The sequence below is a fragment of the Plutella xylostella genome, chromosome 10, assembly GCF_932276165.1.
Source record: "Plutella xylostella chromosome 10, ilPluXylo3.1, whole genome shotgun sequence".
NCBI classification, from domain to species: Eukaryota; Metazoa; Arthropoda; class Insecta; order Lepidoptera; family Plutellidae; genus Plutella; species Plutella xylostella.
The window spans coordinates 12,262,232-12,280,000 of NC_063990.1; the positions used below are offsets into that span (position 1 = coordinate 12,262,232).

Sequence of the window (17,769 nt, forward strand, 5' to 3'; positions counted from 1 at the left end):
TGGTCGATAGGTGTTTCGTGCGCTCCTGCGATAACATACGGTCGTATCTGTCCATAGTCATACTCACCATCCTTTGCAGGTCTGGGTCGTCAATATTAGAATTTATGTCAAGTAAGTTAAATAACAATCTTTTCATATTAAGTGCATCCTGGGATATCCAGTTGTCATATTTAAATTTAATTGTCATATGTTTCATCGGAAAACAACTTATAAACTTTTTATGGAGTATATCAACTATACAATCTGCAAGGTCGTCTATGTTTTCACGAGGTTTGGTGTAGACGGCCTCCCAGTCGATACTTCTTATTCCTGCAACGAATCTCATTTTGTTAGCACGCGACATATCCCTGGCAGTGACGGTGATCGGCGGGGGGTCGCGCTGTGCGCAGTCCATGCGCGTGCGCACGGCGAGGTGGTCGCTGAGGTGCGTGGTGACCGGCGCCGCGAGGGCCGCGCCGCCCGCGCCGCGCCACACCATTACGTGGTCGAGTGAGGTGCAGGACGAGCCAGATATGCGAGTCGGGAAGTCTACAATGTTCACCAAATCGTGAGACGAGAGTATATCGAGCAGTCGTTTGCGATGGTTCGATACTACCATCGTGTCTATATTAAAATCGCCAACTATGGCTAGCTTGGCAAACTTAAAATCAAATATTCTATCGAGCAAGCTCTCAAACACGGGGAAGAACTCATTACAGTGCGTCAAGTTCGACCTATAAATACACACAATTACAAAGTCGATATCAATCAGGCGAACAGCTGATACCTCGCAGACTTGCTCGACTGACATTTTGCATAAAAGGTCAATAGGCTGCGATCTAAAATTATTTTTTACAAAAATACAAGTCCCGCCATGTTCAATATTCGGGCGACAATAATTAGATGTCATCGTGTAATTTGAAATAGTAGTCAATTTTAATTTATCTAATGTCAGCCAGTGTTCACTAATTGCTAGTACGTCACATTTTAAATCCTGTAATAGAAGGGCTTCAAGTCGTTTCGTTTTATTATTTAGCGATCTAACGTTTTGATGACTAATAGTAAACATTGGTCGAGTGTCGGGGCAGGCGCTAGATGCGCCTCCGGGGTGCTGCGGGGGCGGGAGGCGCGGCAGCAGCGGGGGCAGGGGCGGCCGCGACCGGTCTGGCGGCGGCGGCGGTGGCTCGGCTCCCGTGCGTCGACGATGCGTCACTAGCGGAGGGCGATTCGCAATCGCGGTTGGCAGTAGTATTGGCGGCGGCGCCCCGCTGCTGGCGGGGCCGATATTGAAACCAATCTGCATATCTGACACCTGGAGGCCAAATAGCTGGTGCTTTTAGTTCATCAAATCGGTCCTCATCAATGCCAATCACAAAGGATGCATGTCTATTTGTATTAATGCTTCGCTTTTCAATGTAGTATTCGTTAGCAGGAATTACTTTCTGTAGAAATGTTCTCAGGTCTTCAGTTGTAGTGGTCGCATCGAACATCCAAGCTTGTATGTACTTTTGTCTTTTGACAGTTTTTAGGCCATAGTTGTTTTGACCAGTCCCTTCAATAATTATCCGTCGTGGATGGATGCTCTGCGGACGTTTCTTTTTTCCCACTGTTTGCCACTCGTTTGCGGCTCCATTGACTTCCTCGTTATGATCATTGCCTGTTGTGGCAGAATTGCCCAACGCTTTGTTCGTTGGTGCGATGGGTTTATTCAGCGCTCGGCTGACGTCGGTGGTGTTCGGGGAAGATTCGGCGTCCGGCACGCGTACTGTTGGCGTACTTTTTGAATTTAAAGCGCTTCTTGAAGCGCTAATGGCTGCGCCTGCGATTAAACGGGCTTGGCGGACCGGGCGCTGTGTCGCTGTCGGAGCCCGCGCTGCCGGCGGTGTCGGCGCCGGGGTCGGCGTCGACTTGAGGGTAGCCGGAGATGATGTGGGCGTGGCCTCAGCTGGTAATGGCGTACTTAGACGATTGATAAGAACCGACTGGTTTGAAATAATGATGTTTTGCTCACCAATCTTGGACTCCAGTGCGCTCACTTTGTTCACTAGTATGTCTAGCGACTTTTGCATGTCACGAATAACACTTTCCATGGCTTTAGACATGGTTTGTCAAATTAAAATGCCGTAGAGGTCGGAGCTTAGTAGGATCGTGCGCGCTACCCACACGAATGTGGTATTTCGAAATTGGGACATATATGAGTATCCTTTGCTTCCTAAAACTACTAAACACACTTGGTCAATAAAATCATCGTCACAAATTGAAAAACCTCGTTACGTAGTTATTGGTTTGCAAACAAACCGAAAAAACAATAAAAAAAAAGATGCTTCCAAGTTCGATCATTGCAATTTACGTAATGTTAAAGTATTCTTGAATTCAACATATTTTCCGTATGAAAATCTGAATGTATCCTTTGAAGAAGATAAGTATTCTTTATTATATGAAGAATATTCAAAGTTTCAACAGTCGTACTACGGCCATCGATCTGAACCCTTACTTAGTTTTCAAGAATTTAAGATTCACGCTCCTTTATTTGTAATTGATTGCTGTAGACAAAACGAAACATTAAAAAGTGGACCTGTTGACGTACGCATTGAATTGGAAAGTGAAAAAGAGCTACCTGATAATACATCTGCATATTGTTTCATACTAAATGATAGTATAATCGAATACAAACCACTTTCGAACATTGTAAAGAAAATATCATGAATAGTGATTGCCTTATTGTGGACATGCAAGGCTTTAAAGACTTGAGGAACCGATTCATTCTAAAGGAATTTGCTTTTGCAACTTCCGAACATACTCAGGTGTTCCTTTTGAAACCACCATTTACTTATAATGATTTGTATAGTGAAGAAAAAAAACAAGTTTCTTGGATTCAACGAAATCGAGGCATATATTGGAATGAAGGCTATATCGTATATGAAGAATTTAAAAAGTACATTAAACCTTTTTTAGAGAAACACCGGAACATTCTTGTTAAAGGATTAGAAAAGATTAGATGGATGGAGGAAATATGTAGTAATTGTAATATAATCGAACTAGGAGAAAAAGGGTGTCCAAATTTTACTACTTTATATAATTCATTTTTGAATAGTACTGTAAACTATAACTGTGCCTATCATAAAAAATATTGTGCTCTAAAAAATGTAATTTCTTTAAGGAAATGGTTTATAGAAAATAATATGATTGTTTTTTTTTTTAAATGACTTTATACTATTTATTGTTTAACTAGATTTAAGGATTATGAAAAATAAAAGCAAAAATTATGTAATTTTGGTTTTTTATTTTATTAATTTTTAATAAGTTCATACACAAGTAAAGTACTTAGGTACCTAATATTTTATCATTTAAACATCAAGGTTAATTTCTTTCAATGCACAGTGCCATATGTAGTACAGTATGTGGTGCTCTAAATAAGTATGTAAGTAATTAAATATTTAGTTTATTATAACATAATCCCTAACAAAGCCAAAACATAATACAGATTTATTTACTATACGAACTTAATTTTAATAACATTTCAAATGCACAAAGGAATGTTCATTGTTCAACGACTATGTCCTGTACCTGAAAAAGGAAATACTAGATATTAATTTTTATACAGAATTTATAAGACACCTTAAAAATAAACAAAAGAAAGAATATTAAGCCCCTGTTCCACAATGTCTGGTTAGTCGCTACCTGTCGGATAAAATACATGCTGTCACTGTCTAAAAAATAATAACAGAAAGTGACAGCATGTATTTTATCCGTCAGGTAGCCACTAACCAGACATTGTGGAACAGACCCTTACTATTGTAAATAGCTACTCACCTTATTTCACTCAAGATGCGTGCTGGTCAGCATTTTCTCCAAGTTTTGTTCCAATTTGATTTATTAATTTTACAGCAAACTCCAATATAGTATCGTAATCTTCATTTACCAAATATTGTGTTTTATTACTGTTTTCACTTCAGCTATGTTTGATGTTTGTACAATTTTACATATTTCCATTTTCACTACATATTTAGGATTTCCAAGATTTTTGGTTGCAATATAATTCACTAGAGAAATCTGGAACAAAAACATAAATAAATTAAATAGGTATTAAGATATATGTAGAGAACATACTGTGTTACTGTAGTATAGATAACTGACTCACCTCATCTGAAGACATATTTTTCTGTTTGTTTTTCTACACAACCGCAAGGAAAGGAGAATATTAGCTTAATGATTATTTGGTCATGTAATGGAATGTGCATCACTAAGGAATTTATGTACACTGTTTCAATTGAAATATTACTAATGTGTGGGATTCTTAGAAATTACATTGACATCAGCAGATATCATGTTGAAACAAACTTTAATCTCAGCACAAAATTTATGTACGATTTAAATGTATTTTTTTATTAACTATCTACCTAATATTTTCTTATTCGTATATGTATAATAAGAAATATTCTTGATTTTTATCCTATTTTCCGTACGTTCCATACATCATCATGAACTCATGGTGTAAATTAAACACAATCATATTAAATATTAACTTTATTTATTATATTATAAGGTAAAAATAACTTTACCTTAGCTTTAACTTATACTACTTACTTATCTTATTGGTTAGTATTACATAGGTACCTACAATTGAAAACGTAAATAGCATTTAGTGAAATAATCAATACACAGTGTCACAAGTTCCATTTCCACAAGAGATAAACTATCAGCATAATAATATAAAACACTAGAAATATTTTCTATCGGTATATAACATTTTTCAAAAATACATTCAATCTTCAAAATAAATTTATATGCTTTTATGCGTTCATAGTGTAACATCTTAAGTCTCGCGTCTACACAGTGCGCAAACAATTTTAAAGCATCTACCAGTAAAATTACAAATTCATCTGAACAACGTTTATCACAGTGTAGAAAAGTATAAAAGGGAAAATTAAAATACTGTTTATTGTTACATAGTTGTTTCTCTTTAATTGGTTTATAAATTTTTTGCCACTCAGAATAACACATAAATAATGATTCATTTTCATTTCGAAACTGAAGTTGTGGATAAAAATCAGCGTCTTCTGACAGACAAGTGATGATAGTAATACTATTTGGATGAACATAATGTGATATCAATATACCAGTCATTCTCGATAATTCAAATAATGGAATAATGTCCCCAAGACAATGTTGATATTTTATCTTTTAGAATAAATTTTTTATCATCATCATGGGACAACACAATTTTTTTTACTTCTTGAGTAAAAATTTGATGCTTCAATGATTTAAAAAGTATTTGTTTTTTTCGCAATTGTATTTTACCAAGCAAAACATTATTATAATCATTTAGACATAAATCTTTTACCACGCATTTCTTAGCGCCTTTTGCTTTCTTTATTTCAGCGTCCTCAGTCTTAATACAATACAGTTTCGAACGTAATCCAACAAATTCTGAAAGGATTTTTCCTCCTAGTTCATCTTTAAATAATCCAGGAACTTTTTTATTTAACTGTGGTACATTGTAAGTATTATCAATTGAATAATTACTGGTGTCAAAATATTCTAGAAAATTATATTTTACATCTGAATAAAAGTCGTCCGTTTTAATCGAGTAAAGAAGACTATCTGTATCGGTATAACACAATCTTAGTCTTTCACCGTAAAATGGTTTCAAAATAGAATAATGAAAAGTGTATAAATGACTTTTAGATATTTCCAACACCGAAAACCCAATATAAATTGGTTTATCTAATATAACTCTCTCTGGTTTCATTTGAACAGCTACAAAATTTTCTGTAAATATAGTGCAATTTTTAAAATTAGGTCTTGATATTAATCTATCCGCGGTGTAGTTTTTTTTTGTTTTATTGCAGTTATCCGACCATTTAGTAACTAACTTGATGTCAATTCTTCTTTCGGTATCTTCTAAAGTCTTTCCGAAAATGCTATTGTTAAGGAGCTTAAATAAATCTTGTTCAAAAGAAGATTTAGCTTTTTGTCTAAGATTAGTATTTAGATCCATATAGTCCTTAAGATATGCCCCTTGTTTAAATTTAATTACTTTATGGTTTTTTTTCAGTACTAAACCATGTTTAATACAATTTTTCAAGTGTATGTAATGAATCACGTAATGAAGTTTATCATATAAATTTGGAATTAATTTTTTTGACACTGAACCCGGTGGTGCAAACTTTTGTGCACAAAAGGGCAAATCATTGTGAGAGTCATGGAGATAATCTGGATATTCTAAATCAACCTCCAAAATATATCCATATGCGGCATCATCTGCTATATCTAATATGTTCAATCCATCTAATTCAAATTTACTTAACATTTTGAATCCTGAGTGAGGTAAACTTTGGCACATTGCATATCCGTATAGGTTATTACAATCAAGGTAAACTAAAAAGTTTGATGGAAGTTTTGGGTCATAACTATGTTGATACTTATTATTAGCTTTAGCGTGTCTGGTTGTACACAAACACACACCACCACGAATACCACTTTGAAGCATCCTAATAATTTCTAAGTCATGGATGAGCTCCAAATTAACTCGTGTTTTTAAAAGCATAGCGTCAAAACTATAGCTTGGTGAAGTCAAATAAAAAGCCGGATCTAACTTATAATTTTTTATACATGTTGTGCGAAAATTTTCAAAAACGTCTGCTAATAACAACACGTCTGTCTTTACATATAAATCTGTATATTCTCCTAAATTATTTATATTAAATGTGCACCATATATTTTTTGCATGTTTATAGTCATCGATTGATAACGATGAATTGTTTAACTTATTGAAAAATAATTCTTGCGGTGGAAGTTTTGTCTCATCATAGGCTGACCACGTGGTCATATAATCGTAGGGATAGACACCTTTTCGTCTAAGAAGATTGAACTCGGATTTATTTTTACAAATTTGATTTAAATGCTTAAACTGTTCATCAGCTAAAGTGTTTGAAAGCTTGTCCAAACTAGAAGGCAAAAAGCTAAAGGAATCAACAAATCTCACAGCAATATTTTCTGAATCTGTCATTTGAAATATTTTAGTAAACGATATGTAGTTTTCCTTGTTTCTTGCTATAACCTTAATTTTACCTGGAATAGATCCCAAATGTCGTATAAACAAGTGGCTATCGTACCCAGACAGATTGTGAAAAAATACAGGAATAAATTTAGGGAGTTTGTAGCGCAAATTACAATACGAATGCGCTGCTCCTCTGTATTTACCTGTTAAGTGACAGTGATCCCTCACTCGGTCTTCTACTAACGGTTTCTCACATATACAGCATTGATGTGATGTATCAAAATTTAATTGATCCGTGTCAGTCATTACCAGTGCTATAGGTCTAGAGAGGACTTTATAAATTTCTGTTATATCATTTTGAAGAAAACTTATAAACATATCGACACAATCTTTACCGCGATAAAACATTAATTTATTGAAATTATTATCGTATGAACAAGTTATGTAATAAGAAAAAGCACTCGGTATATGCTTGTGAGTAATTTGTGTATGATTCGAATCTGGTATTGTTGAACACGGCTCCAACAAAGTTTCAAAATCAGCATAAATAACAAAAGGCATTTTTTGTAAGCGTTCGTAGTGCTTAAACTCGAGTATTGCGCCTTCAGTCGGCAGAACTGTCGCGACGCCTCCACAACTATGCAAGGTCAATCGTTCCTCGGAATCAAAACATATCAAACACTCATCGCAAAAGTAAACTTTTCCATGGTGTTTGGTTAATTGCGAACGTAAGAGTTTATTCAAATCTTTTATTAAACAATAATGTAACGTATTCTTATTTTCAAGCAATAAAAGATTTACGTGAACCGCTTGGCGGGCACTTGACTTGTATAGCGGGCCAACAACATTACATTTTTTTAACCCATAAACGTTGACACTAATTTTATTATTTTTTTCAAATAATTTTATGTCGGTAAAGCTGACTGGAAATGTCATTCCATGCGTATTTAGAACGGTACAAAAATGTGGATATGATTTTGTTCGGTTTGCGTTACATTTCGCCGGAAAAAGAGCTGTCATTATGCACCAAAGAAAACAAAAACTATCATTATTGTTCACATTGATGCAAGCTTTCTTACTTTTTATGCTTTTTGGTAGATCAATAAAGCCAGACGCACGAAGAGGAATATATTTATTAATATTTACCTCTAAATAAAGTGTATCAAGCAATGACCACCCACTATCGCGTTCCTGGAACTCGTCAACTTTTTTTAGAATTACGTCGCACATCTCATTGAATATAGTTTTGAAATCATAATTGCTGTGGATGCACCTATTTTCAGTGGCAAAAGACTTAACCTCGGAAGTATCATTTTTAGGTAGATAAAAATTTGCAAATAGTTCAAAGTTAATTTTAACACTTTGATGCGTAGCAAGAGCCGCATTCAATAGTCGCTGAACTTTACCAGCGATGACACGCAAAAACGGTGCCGGCATTACAGGGTGGCTTTCAGGAGCACACACCTGCGCTTGCGCACGCCCGGGGCGAGCTGCGGGCACGGGGGCGGGATGTTTGGTTCTGCGGGAATCGTACACTCGATACGAAGCAATTCGTGAACGAAATGCTGAATTAATTTTTTCTATACACTCCTCCGCTTCAACTCGGGTATTATTTTTATGAGCTATGCTTTTTAAGTGAGCTGAAAAGGCTTTACTTTTTACTAATTGTTCGCACACTGAGCAGAAAATATTTTTACTGGGGTTAACCATTGTTGAATAAGTAAATAATTAACACTTTACTTATTAAGTTATATTATATTTTATTATATATTTTCAGTAAGATAAAGTAGTTAAAAATAAGGTATTTGGTATACCGCTATAACCTAGTTAGGAGCCGGTTTCAGAAAGCCTAAATAAAGTTAATCATCGATAAAAAATATTAGGTATCTGTAAAATATGTAAGGTAAAATTTAATTAATATTTAAATTAAATAAATTAGCAACGAACAATATTTAATAATTTAAACATATTTTGTAGTTTTTATTTTTAAAGACGATTAACTTTAATTCGATTTTCTGAAACATATACTATCCAACTAAGATTTACTTCTTATTCGGATAGTATATTGGCTCCTGTGTAAATCGGGTCTTCGCAACCCGAATGAAATCAATTATGTTAGTCCATTCCGGACTATCATAATCGAATTGATACTTAAGACTGGTGTACGCTTTGGTCCACCGGTCCCGTGGGGATATGTTTTTAATATCGCGAACTTCGTAAACACGAAGTTCGCAGAACAGGCTTCCGTCTAATTTTGCGGTTCGCCGCAACGACCCATCCCCAACTTTTCGGGTTAAGCTGCTCTCCAGCTCTTGAATCGGGTTGTTCAGTGCCGCTGCAGCCTCCGCCTCGTCATCCGACCCACCGAACAGCGCCGCCACAGTTGCTTTGCGACGATTGTATGTCGCCAGGTCAATTTTTTGTTTGCCCTTATTGATTCTGTAAAGAATATAAAAGTAATATCATTACTTACAAGTCGTCAATTAGTGTATACAATAATAATATACTAAGTACCTACTTAGGTACTTAGGTACTTTGGAATGTGTCTGTTACTCCATCACGCTAAACAATTGATCGGGTTCAGACAAAATTTGCACGAACGTGTTAACGCTCATAACATAAGTGATACATAATTTAATATAACAGAACGTTAATAAGTTTATCGGGATATGTACGGAAAACTTTTTATAGCTTGGGGACAACAGCTAGTATGTAAATCCTACTAGTACAGTGTGGCCTCGCTGAATTATTTATTTTGGACGTTGTACTGTTTTTAATTCATGTGTCGTAAGAATTAAATTTGACAGTGTCAATCCCATTTAGGGTGGCACCAAACAAATAAATAAGAATATGATTAGGTACTACTTTTACTGTTTATTATTTAGTAGAACAATTATTGTTCGTACTTACGCTGCTCTACTTTCGGAAGCGGATTCGGAAGCTTTAGTCTTCCGCTTCCTTGAGCCGGATGGAGTTGGGGCGGGAGCAGTAGACGTGCTCGGCGCGGCGCTCAGCGCTGCAGGCTTCACGGGACGACGCCGTGGCAGTTCTTCCTCGGAAGAATAAAATCCCTCACCGTCAGACCTGCAATAAAGAAGAGACATCGTGTTTACATTCAATCAAATCTTGAGTACTTATTGGTAGATCATAATAATAGGCTAACCACGTTAAAACCCGAAATTCAACGCTAAAAGTCTCAAAAACTTTTGAACTTCTTGACTTGAATAAAAATAAACGTACTAAAATTTGTTGACCGATGTGACAGACAGACAGCGGTTTCAAACACATATCACCCACTTTTTGCATCAATGGTAAAAATCAGAGATTATGAAAATATAACTTACGTACATTTTTTCTCGTAACTGGTAGGTAATGGAGAGGGAAGACGTCGAGCACCGATCACTGTGCACTTCGCTGATGAAATATAATTTTTCTTTTGATTTCCGTCAAATTTAAATCAATCGATCGATATGATTATTTTCACTCACACAAAGAAAAGTTGATCATGTATACTGCAAGTTAGCATTTTACCAAAATTATGGGAAATGAAATGATGACTCTGATTAAGTTTCTTTTAAATTGTAATACGATATTTAGTCAACACTAGTAGTTCATTTGGATTTGCTTGTGATTGGATATAATTAATTTTATAAAATAATCATGTTTGTAATAAAAATGATGTACTTACCTATTTCTGATTATGTGCCAGTACAGTGTATTTGACCTATGGTAGCATAACGGATTAGCTCTATGCCTCTCATTCTAGAGGTTGTGGTTCGAATCCGGGCACACGCCCGAACCAAATTCAATCTTTTCAATTAATGAATTTAAGTTCACTGATAAAAAGTGGTACTACGGTGAAGGAAAACATCGTGAGGACACCTGCACAATGCAGTGCACATGTAGATCCTAGAGATGTGTACTCTAAGTACATTGTACACATTCTAAAACTGCGATACTGCTCGCGACCTATCATTTGAGTATACAAATGTACACCGAAAAAACGGGTGGGTCGCTTGCGAGTCACCTCTGAGTACCCCTTCGGAGATTACTGTCCACAGCTTATAACATGCATAATAGTTTATTTGAGATAAAACGAGGTATCTACTACTAGTATGATTTATCTCTTCTGAAATTGTACGATTCAAATTGCTGCATAAAAAACTTCGTTGTATTTCCGAAACAAGATTGTAATTCTGACCAGAATAGCACATCAACAAAATGCAAACACTACATTATATTGCAATGCAGGGCAATGTTCCAGTCAGTGCGCTACTATGTGAAGCTATTATTATCATAATCCAGTTTATCTCTGTGTTAAAATACTTTTTACATTGATACAAAACTACTAGATGTATTTTTTATTTAGTCTAGGTAGTGAAATGGGTACCTTTCTCGTGAAGGTACATACTTTTCTCCCTGTTCCTAAAGTTTTGCTATGATTAGTTTAATATATAAATTCAAATAAAAATAAATAGCTTCTATACTGTTCAAATTAAGAATTAATGTAGAAATCTTTAATTTATATTTAAAAAATACAGGTTTATTGCATTGTTTTCATTTACCTTTAGAATAAAAAAATACTTACATAATATATTATCAATTAGCTTGCTATTTGACATCATACTATGACATATTGACATGTATGTAGGTTTTGTGTGTATCGTATTTTAAAGTAGATTATAAATATATTATAACAAAGTTTATCTTTTAGTGGAGCGAGTTCACTACAACCACCCACGAATACCACAGTGAAGTTGTAAATTAACATATGACCGCGATCCGCGACACGTCATGTGGTGACTCCTGAGGTCTGGCTTAGTTTGATAGTCTAAACACCTCCCGAAAATCCCGAGGTCTGGCTTAGTTTGATAGTCTAAGCACCTCCCGAAACTCCTGAGGTCTGGCTTAGTTTGATAGTCTAAACACCTCCCGAAAATCCCGAGGTCTGGCTTAGTTTGATAGTCTAAGCACCTCCCGAAACTCCTGAGGTCTGGCTTAGTTTGATAGTCTAAGCACCTCCCGAAACTCCTGAGGTCTGGCTTAGTTTGATAGTCTAAGCACCTCCCGAAACTCCTGAGGTCTGGCTTAGTTTGATAGTCTAAGCACCTCCCGAAAATCCCGAGGTCAGGCTTAGTTTGATAGTCTAAGCACCTCCCGAAACTCCTGAGGTCTGGCTTAGTTTGATAGTCTAAGCACCTCCCGAAAATCCTGAGGTCTGGTTTAGTTTGACAATCTAAACACCTCCCGAAAATCCCGAGGTCAGGCTTAGTTTGATAGTCTAAGCACCTCCCGAAACTCCTGAGGTCTGGCTTAGTTTGATAGTCTAAGCACCTCCCGAAAATCCTGAGGTCTGGTTTAGTTTGACAGTCTAAACACCTCCCGAAAATCCTGAGGTCTGGTTTAGTTTGATAGTCTAAGCACCTCCCAAATATCGGTAGGGGGTTTTTAGCCGGTAAGAGTCCGGCACTACCTGGGGTCTTCACTTCCCAGGTGTCCATGATGGATTTTCCCCCTACCTAAAAAAAATAAAAAAAAAAAAATGTGTGTTATGTGATGTGTGTTGCGGCGTGAATAAAAATTTATATCGGTGAGTAATTTTGGTATATTTTTAATACTAGCATCATCATGGTGCCCTATAACCATATATTTGCTGTTGGAAATAAGGCAGTAATGTTACCCAGTGTATTTAGTTATGTTAAATACAGAATGCTTGTTTATTAGTGGTCACCCCGTTGGCAGGTGAATGTACATAGGTCATACTTGTATAACTTTAATTATGGGAACCAACTCTGAAATCAGGAAAAATAAAAGAGCTGTTTCATAGTAAAGTTAAATACATATTCAAAGTAATGTAAAGTTAAAAGCACCCTGTATATGAATAAGATCATTTAGTAAGTCAACGGAAGAGACAATTATTAGATATCGAACGTAAAACCGAGGGGTCACAGATGCAGGACGGGCTGTCCTTGCACTTGAAGCGGTTCAAGTACTCTGAGAACCCGCCATGTCCCGTCATAACCTGCGTCATCACATGGTCTATTTTCATCTTTCTGACCGTTCTATATGCCTGTATCGCGTCTGGAAAGAATGCCTTTGTGGTGGATGCGGTTTCACCTTGTATGTATCGCCGGTTCCATTCGCCAAGCGATTCCAAACGGATCTGTCGCTTGGCGAATGAGACCGGACATTGGTCATAGTCTGGTTTCTTCTTTGATTTTAGCGCTGCTTCTTTTGCCAGATGGTCCGCTCGCTCATTTCCTGCCAATCCTGCGTGTGCTTTGATCCAAAACAAGGAGATTTCCTTGTCTTGGAGTTTGCAGGTCCTTATATTTTGGCGTACCTCTAGTGCCAGGGGGTGCCGCGTATTGTTGTTCGTGACCGTCTCTAGGGCGGACCGTGAGTCACTGTACACACCGAAACTGGTTTCCTTTCTCTTCAACACTACCCTTGTAGCTTCGCATATGGCCAGCAGTTCCGCCTGGTAGACTGTGCAGTGCGGCGACAGCTTTAGTTTGACGGACTTGATCTCGGCTCCATTGCTCCAGAGAGACAATGCAGCTCCAACCTTGCCGTCAATCTTGCTGCCGTCAGTGTAAATACGTACTGCTTGTGTGTTGTGGAGGTCCACCAGCTGTTGGTCTTCCAGGCTTATGAACTCCAGGCGCATATGTTCCGCAGGATGAGGGGTATCGGCATATACAGCCACTCGCTCCACTTCAACGTCCCCCAACGCTGGTCGAAGTACGCCCCTCTTTGTCTCATACAAAGCTGCTGCCTCTTGTATTCTGAGATCGAGAGGTAGCACTCCGGCCAACGCCAGGGCCGCATTGAGTGAGACGGTCCGGTACGCAAGGGTCAGTTTCTGGGCGAAGCCCCTCTGCACTGCATTGAGCTGCTTTTGAACACCCAGTTTCTTGGCAGCTGGTGCCCAGGCACTCGCCGCATACATAATAACAGGCTCAACCGCCGCTATGTAAATAAGCCTTATAACCTCGGGATGTAGTCCCCAGCTAACTCTGGCGGCCCTGGATAGCTGCTTGTAAATGTTCAACGCCTTTTTGCAGACATTTGCTACATGGCTATTGAAAGTCAGCTTCTCGTCAATAGTGAGCCCCAGTATTTTAATCTCCTTTGACATGCCAATGTCAATCCCGCCCATTCTAAGGTGCGGGGTGTCGTATTTTAGCTTCTTGGTCAGTACCATGGCCTTGGTTTTTTGTGGACCAAAGTTGAGCTTATTACGGACACCCCAATCCCTAACATAGGCGAGAGCGGCATTGGCCTGTCTTTGGATGTCCAGAGCTGTGTTCCCGTCAAAGATCAGTACTACGTCATCGGCGAATGCCTGGCAGTAATCGCCATGCTGTTCCAAGCCTGTCAGCAGCGGGTTTAACAAAAGGTTCCATAGAAGCGGGCCCCCAATCGAACCTTGCACACACCCTTTGTTCGTGCTCTTGGCGTATTCTTCACCCCCGTACCTCACAGCAACTTTTCGGTTGTGTAGGTAGCTGTCTATGACTCGTCTTAGGTTAATCGGGCAGTTCTCCTCAGCCAGACGGACTCTGATAGCTGGCCACCAGGCGTTGTCGAACGCCCCCTCTATGTCTAGTGATACGACGGTTACAATTTTCCTGTCATTTATTTTGGCATGGATGTATTGTATTAGATCATAGAGGGAGTCTTCGGTACTTTTTTGGGGCATGAATCCGTATTGGCGTGTACTTATTGTTGGCAGAATGTGCCATTTCAGCCGTCCGATGATCATCTTTTCCAAGATCTTTCCCAACACTGGCAGCAAACCTATGGGCCGGTACGATTTGGGATTTGTGTAGTCGTCCTTTTCCGGCTTTCTCAACACTACAACTGCGGCGGATTTCCAGGTCGTCGGAAAGTATTGTAGTGTGAGACATTTGTTGACCAGTGTTAGGAACAGATCTGGGTGTTTAAAGATGACATGTTGGCAGATGTCGGCTGTAAACCCATCCCCTCCAGGAGCCTTCTTTGGGTTAAACGATTTCACCGCGTCTATCAGCTCTACCATTGTAAACGGTGTGTCATGTTGTTCATCATGACTCATGTCGTTTACACTTTCAGCTTTTTCTCTGGTTTGCTGGTGTTCTGTGTTTTCCCCGTCGCTCTTATCTTCTGGATAGAAAGATTCCGCCAAAACCCTAGCAGAGTCACAGAGATCCATTTGTCTACCGTTGCTGACGAGTGGGAGGTCTTCTTGGCGATCTGTTGTTCTTCCTATGACTCTATAAATCCCTTCCCACAATCCTTCCTTATCCTGTTTTCCGCAAAAGCTCTTCCAACTTTCAATTTGCGCTTCTTTGGCATTCTTCTCATACGTTTCCTTTGCTTCCAGATATTCGCGGATAACTTTCGGTTTCCGGACCGCACACCTTACTCTACGCTTCTTTGTCATCATTTCTTTCTTCAACTTTGCGAGTTTCTCGGACCACCACGGCAGGGCCAGTTTTTCTTTCACCTTTTTCTTGGGCATGGTTTCGAGACATGCCTGTCCTACTATTTCAGTGAACTTTACCACCAGGCTGTCCAGCTCGTCTATACTGGCGATCTTGTTTATTTCAGGCTCGGTGATGCTGTGATCCAGCAATAGCTGATCCAGTTGCTCGTGGAAGCCTTCCCAGTTTGCCTTTTTTGTATTATACAGCCTGGTGGTTCTTTTCACGTTGAAGCCCATAGCCTTCTCCATCTTTAGTTGAAAGACTATACCGTTATGGTCCGAACTCGTTAAATCTTCCACAACTCTCCAAGCCTCCGCCAGACCGTAGAGATCTGCTGTGCAGGCAGTCACGTCGACATGGCTAGCGTATGTTTTCCCTCCCCTTACAGTACTGAACGTTGGTATGTCACCAACGTTCAGTATCTGTAAGTCCATCTCTTCAAGGGCTCCAGACATCTCTTCGCCTCTGTGGTCGACTATGTTACTGCCCCACCATGTGCTCTTTGCGTTTGTATCGCCTGCCACAATAAGTCTATTTGGCCCCAGCTCGTCCCTTATCTTCTTCAGGTGCCCTAGGTAGGGCTCTATGGGTTGGTCCGGCTCAAAGTAAAAAGAGACAGCGAAAACTTCCCAGGCAATGGTTCTAACTTTCACCACCACAATATTGTTAGTGGTGAGTGTCGGGTATAGTGTTACGTCTAGGTCATGGTCAAATATGGCTATTGCCGCTTTGACCACGCCGTCCCTTTGTTCTGTGCACTGGAAGATCCTCGCTCCCCTATAACTCTTCACCTTCCTTTCCCTACCCACGTAGGGCTCCTGAAGAAGTGCTATGGACGCTTTCCGCTTACTGGCCTCTATCAGCAACTCATTTGTGGCAAGCTCTGCCCTCTGGAGGTTGGCTTGTAAGATAATGTAGCTGTTGGATGAATTACCAGGGGCGCCCTTAGCAATAGGCCACACTAGAGCGGGCCACAATATCCCACTTTCTTCTTATGGGGCAGGTTGTGTCAAATGCGTTATGTTCCACTGCATTGAGTTTGGCCAGCTGGCAGTTTCTGCAAGATGCGGGCTCTTCGGAAATCCACACAGTGCACTGATCACACATGTGTGGACCCCCGCAGTGTCCGCAGAGGTCTACTTGCTCTTTGCATAGTTTTCGGCCATGTCCAAATGCTAAGCACCTGGTGCACTGCACTAACGGTGATTGATCCATGACCGGTCTCGTCTGCAAGTCTATGTGTACTCTGCCAGCTGACGTCAGCCTCTGCCAGAGCCTGGGGGACACCTGTAGCACCACGTGGTTTTCGTGGGGGTTTCTTGCTCTTCGTCTGTATCTGACTGTGGCTCTTAGATCCTTCTCGCTCAAGTCCGCAGTGACGTGTTTGTTTTGCGACCTGAGCGAGGCAATGATGTCGTCATCAGTGTTATAGCTGAGGACGTCCCTGATGATGACTAAGGGATCCTTGTTGACCGCTGCCTCCACCTGCAATGCCTTACCAAATGTTTTGATTCTCTCTGTGACTTTGTTGGCCTCTTCCTGCGAATGGCAGCTTAGAACCACTTTTTGGTTTTTGGCTTTTCGGACTTTATCAATTTGAAGGCCATTTTCTCGTGGTTGGATTGCCTCCCTTATTTTTGTGAGAATCTGGTCACTGGTGTCATTACCATCTTCGGACGATATTATAAGTGAGTGGCTAGGACCTTTTGTAGGGTTGGATTGCGTCGTACCCTCCTGTCGTGAGATCCTTGACAGTCCGGCTGCCAGTGCCTCAGCATACGAGGGTTTAATAGCTGCCTCGAGTTGGGTTTTCAATTCCTCCATCCTATCGCTCGCCACTCTTAGTTTATCTGCATGCACTTCCATTGCCCTAATCAAATCAGCATTGAGTTCATTTGTAGTGGGAGTTAATTTGTTTTCTACTACTTTGTCTATTTCCGTTTCATTATCCTCCCTTGTGCATTCTATATCCTTTCCCTTCTCTTTATTAGACTCAGATTCTTTTACCAGCTGATAAAGGCGCTCTATATTTTGTGTTACCTCATTCTTTATGTGCGTTCTAAGGTTACGCGCCTTTCCCAGCTGAAGTTTAGCACTGGTGAGACATGCCCGGGCCTCTGAGGTCCTATTTTTGTACTTGTGCTTGGGCGATGTTGTTGTTTCCACCGAGCGTCTGTCAGTTACCTCCCCCGCTGACCCCTGGGTCAGTGATTGTGTCTTGACTTTACAGGGTGCTGCCGGGGCTACCTGCGCCGCTCGAGGGGATGGGTTAGATGAGCCTTGGCTCGGAATTGCTGCCTCCCACTCACCAATACT

The 17,769-nt window shown here is 39.5% G+C and overlaps 2 long non-coding RNA genes across 3 annotated transcripts; both read right to left on the reverse strand.

The window, feature by feature from the left end:
- Nucleotides 1-3,191: 3,191 nt before the first annotated feature.
- On the reverse strand, nucleotides 3,192-4,325 carry LOC125489066. Its single transcript, XR_007266716.1, has 3 exons — nucleotides 4,121-4,325; nucleotides 3,793-4,032; nucleotides 3,192-3,546 (listed from the first exon to the last, which is right to left on the reverse strand). It is a non-coding gene; the product is annotated as an uncharacterized LOC125489066 (long non-coding RNA).
- A 4,400-nt stretch (nucleotides 4,326-8,725) lies between these two features.
- On the reverse strand, nucleotides 8,726-11,203 carry LOC119692177. Of its 2 annotated transcripts, XR_007266720.1 has the most exons (3): nucleotides 10,331-11,203; nucleotides 9,893-10,066; nucleotides 8,726-9,421 (listed from the first exon to the last, which is right to left on the reverse strand). It is a non-coding gene; the product is annotated as an uncharacterized LOC119692177 (long non-coding RNA). The 2 variants fall into 2 exon arrangements; XR_007266719.1 differs by lacking the exon at nucleotides 10,331-11,203 and having other exon boundaries at nucleotides 9,893-10,280.
- Between the last annotated feature and the right edge of the window lie 6,566 nt (nucleotides 11,204-17,769).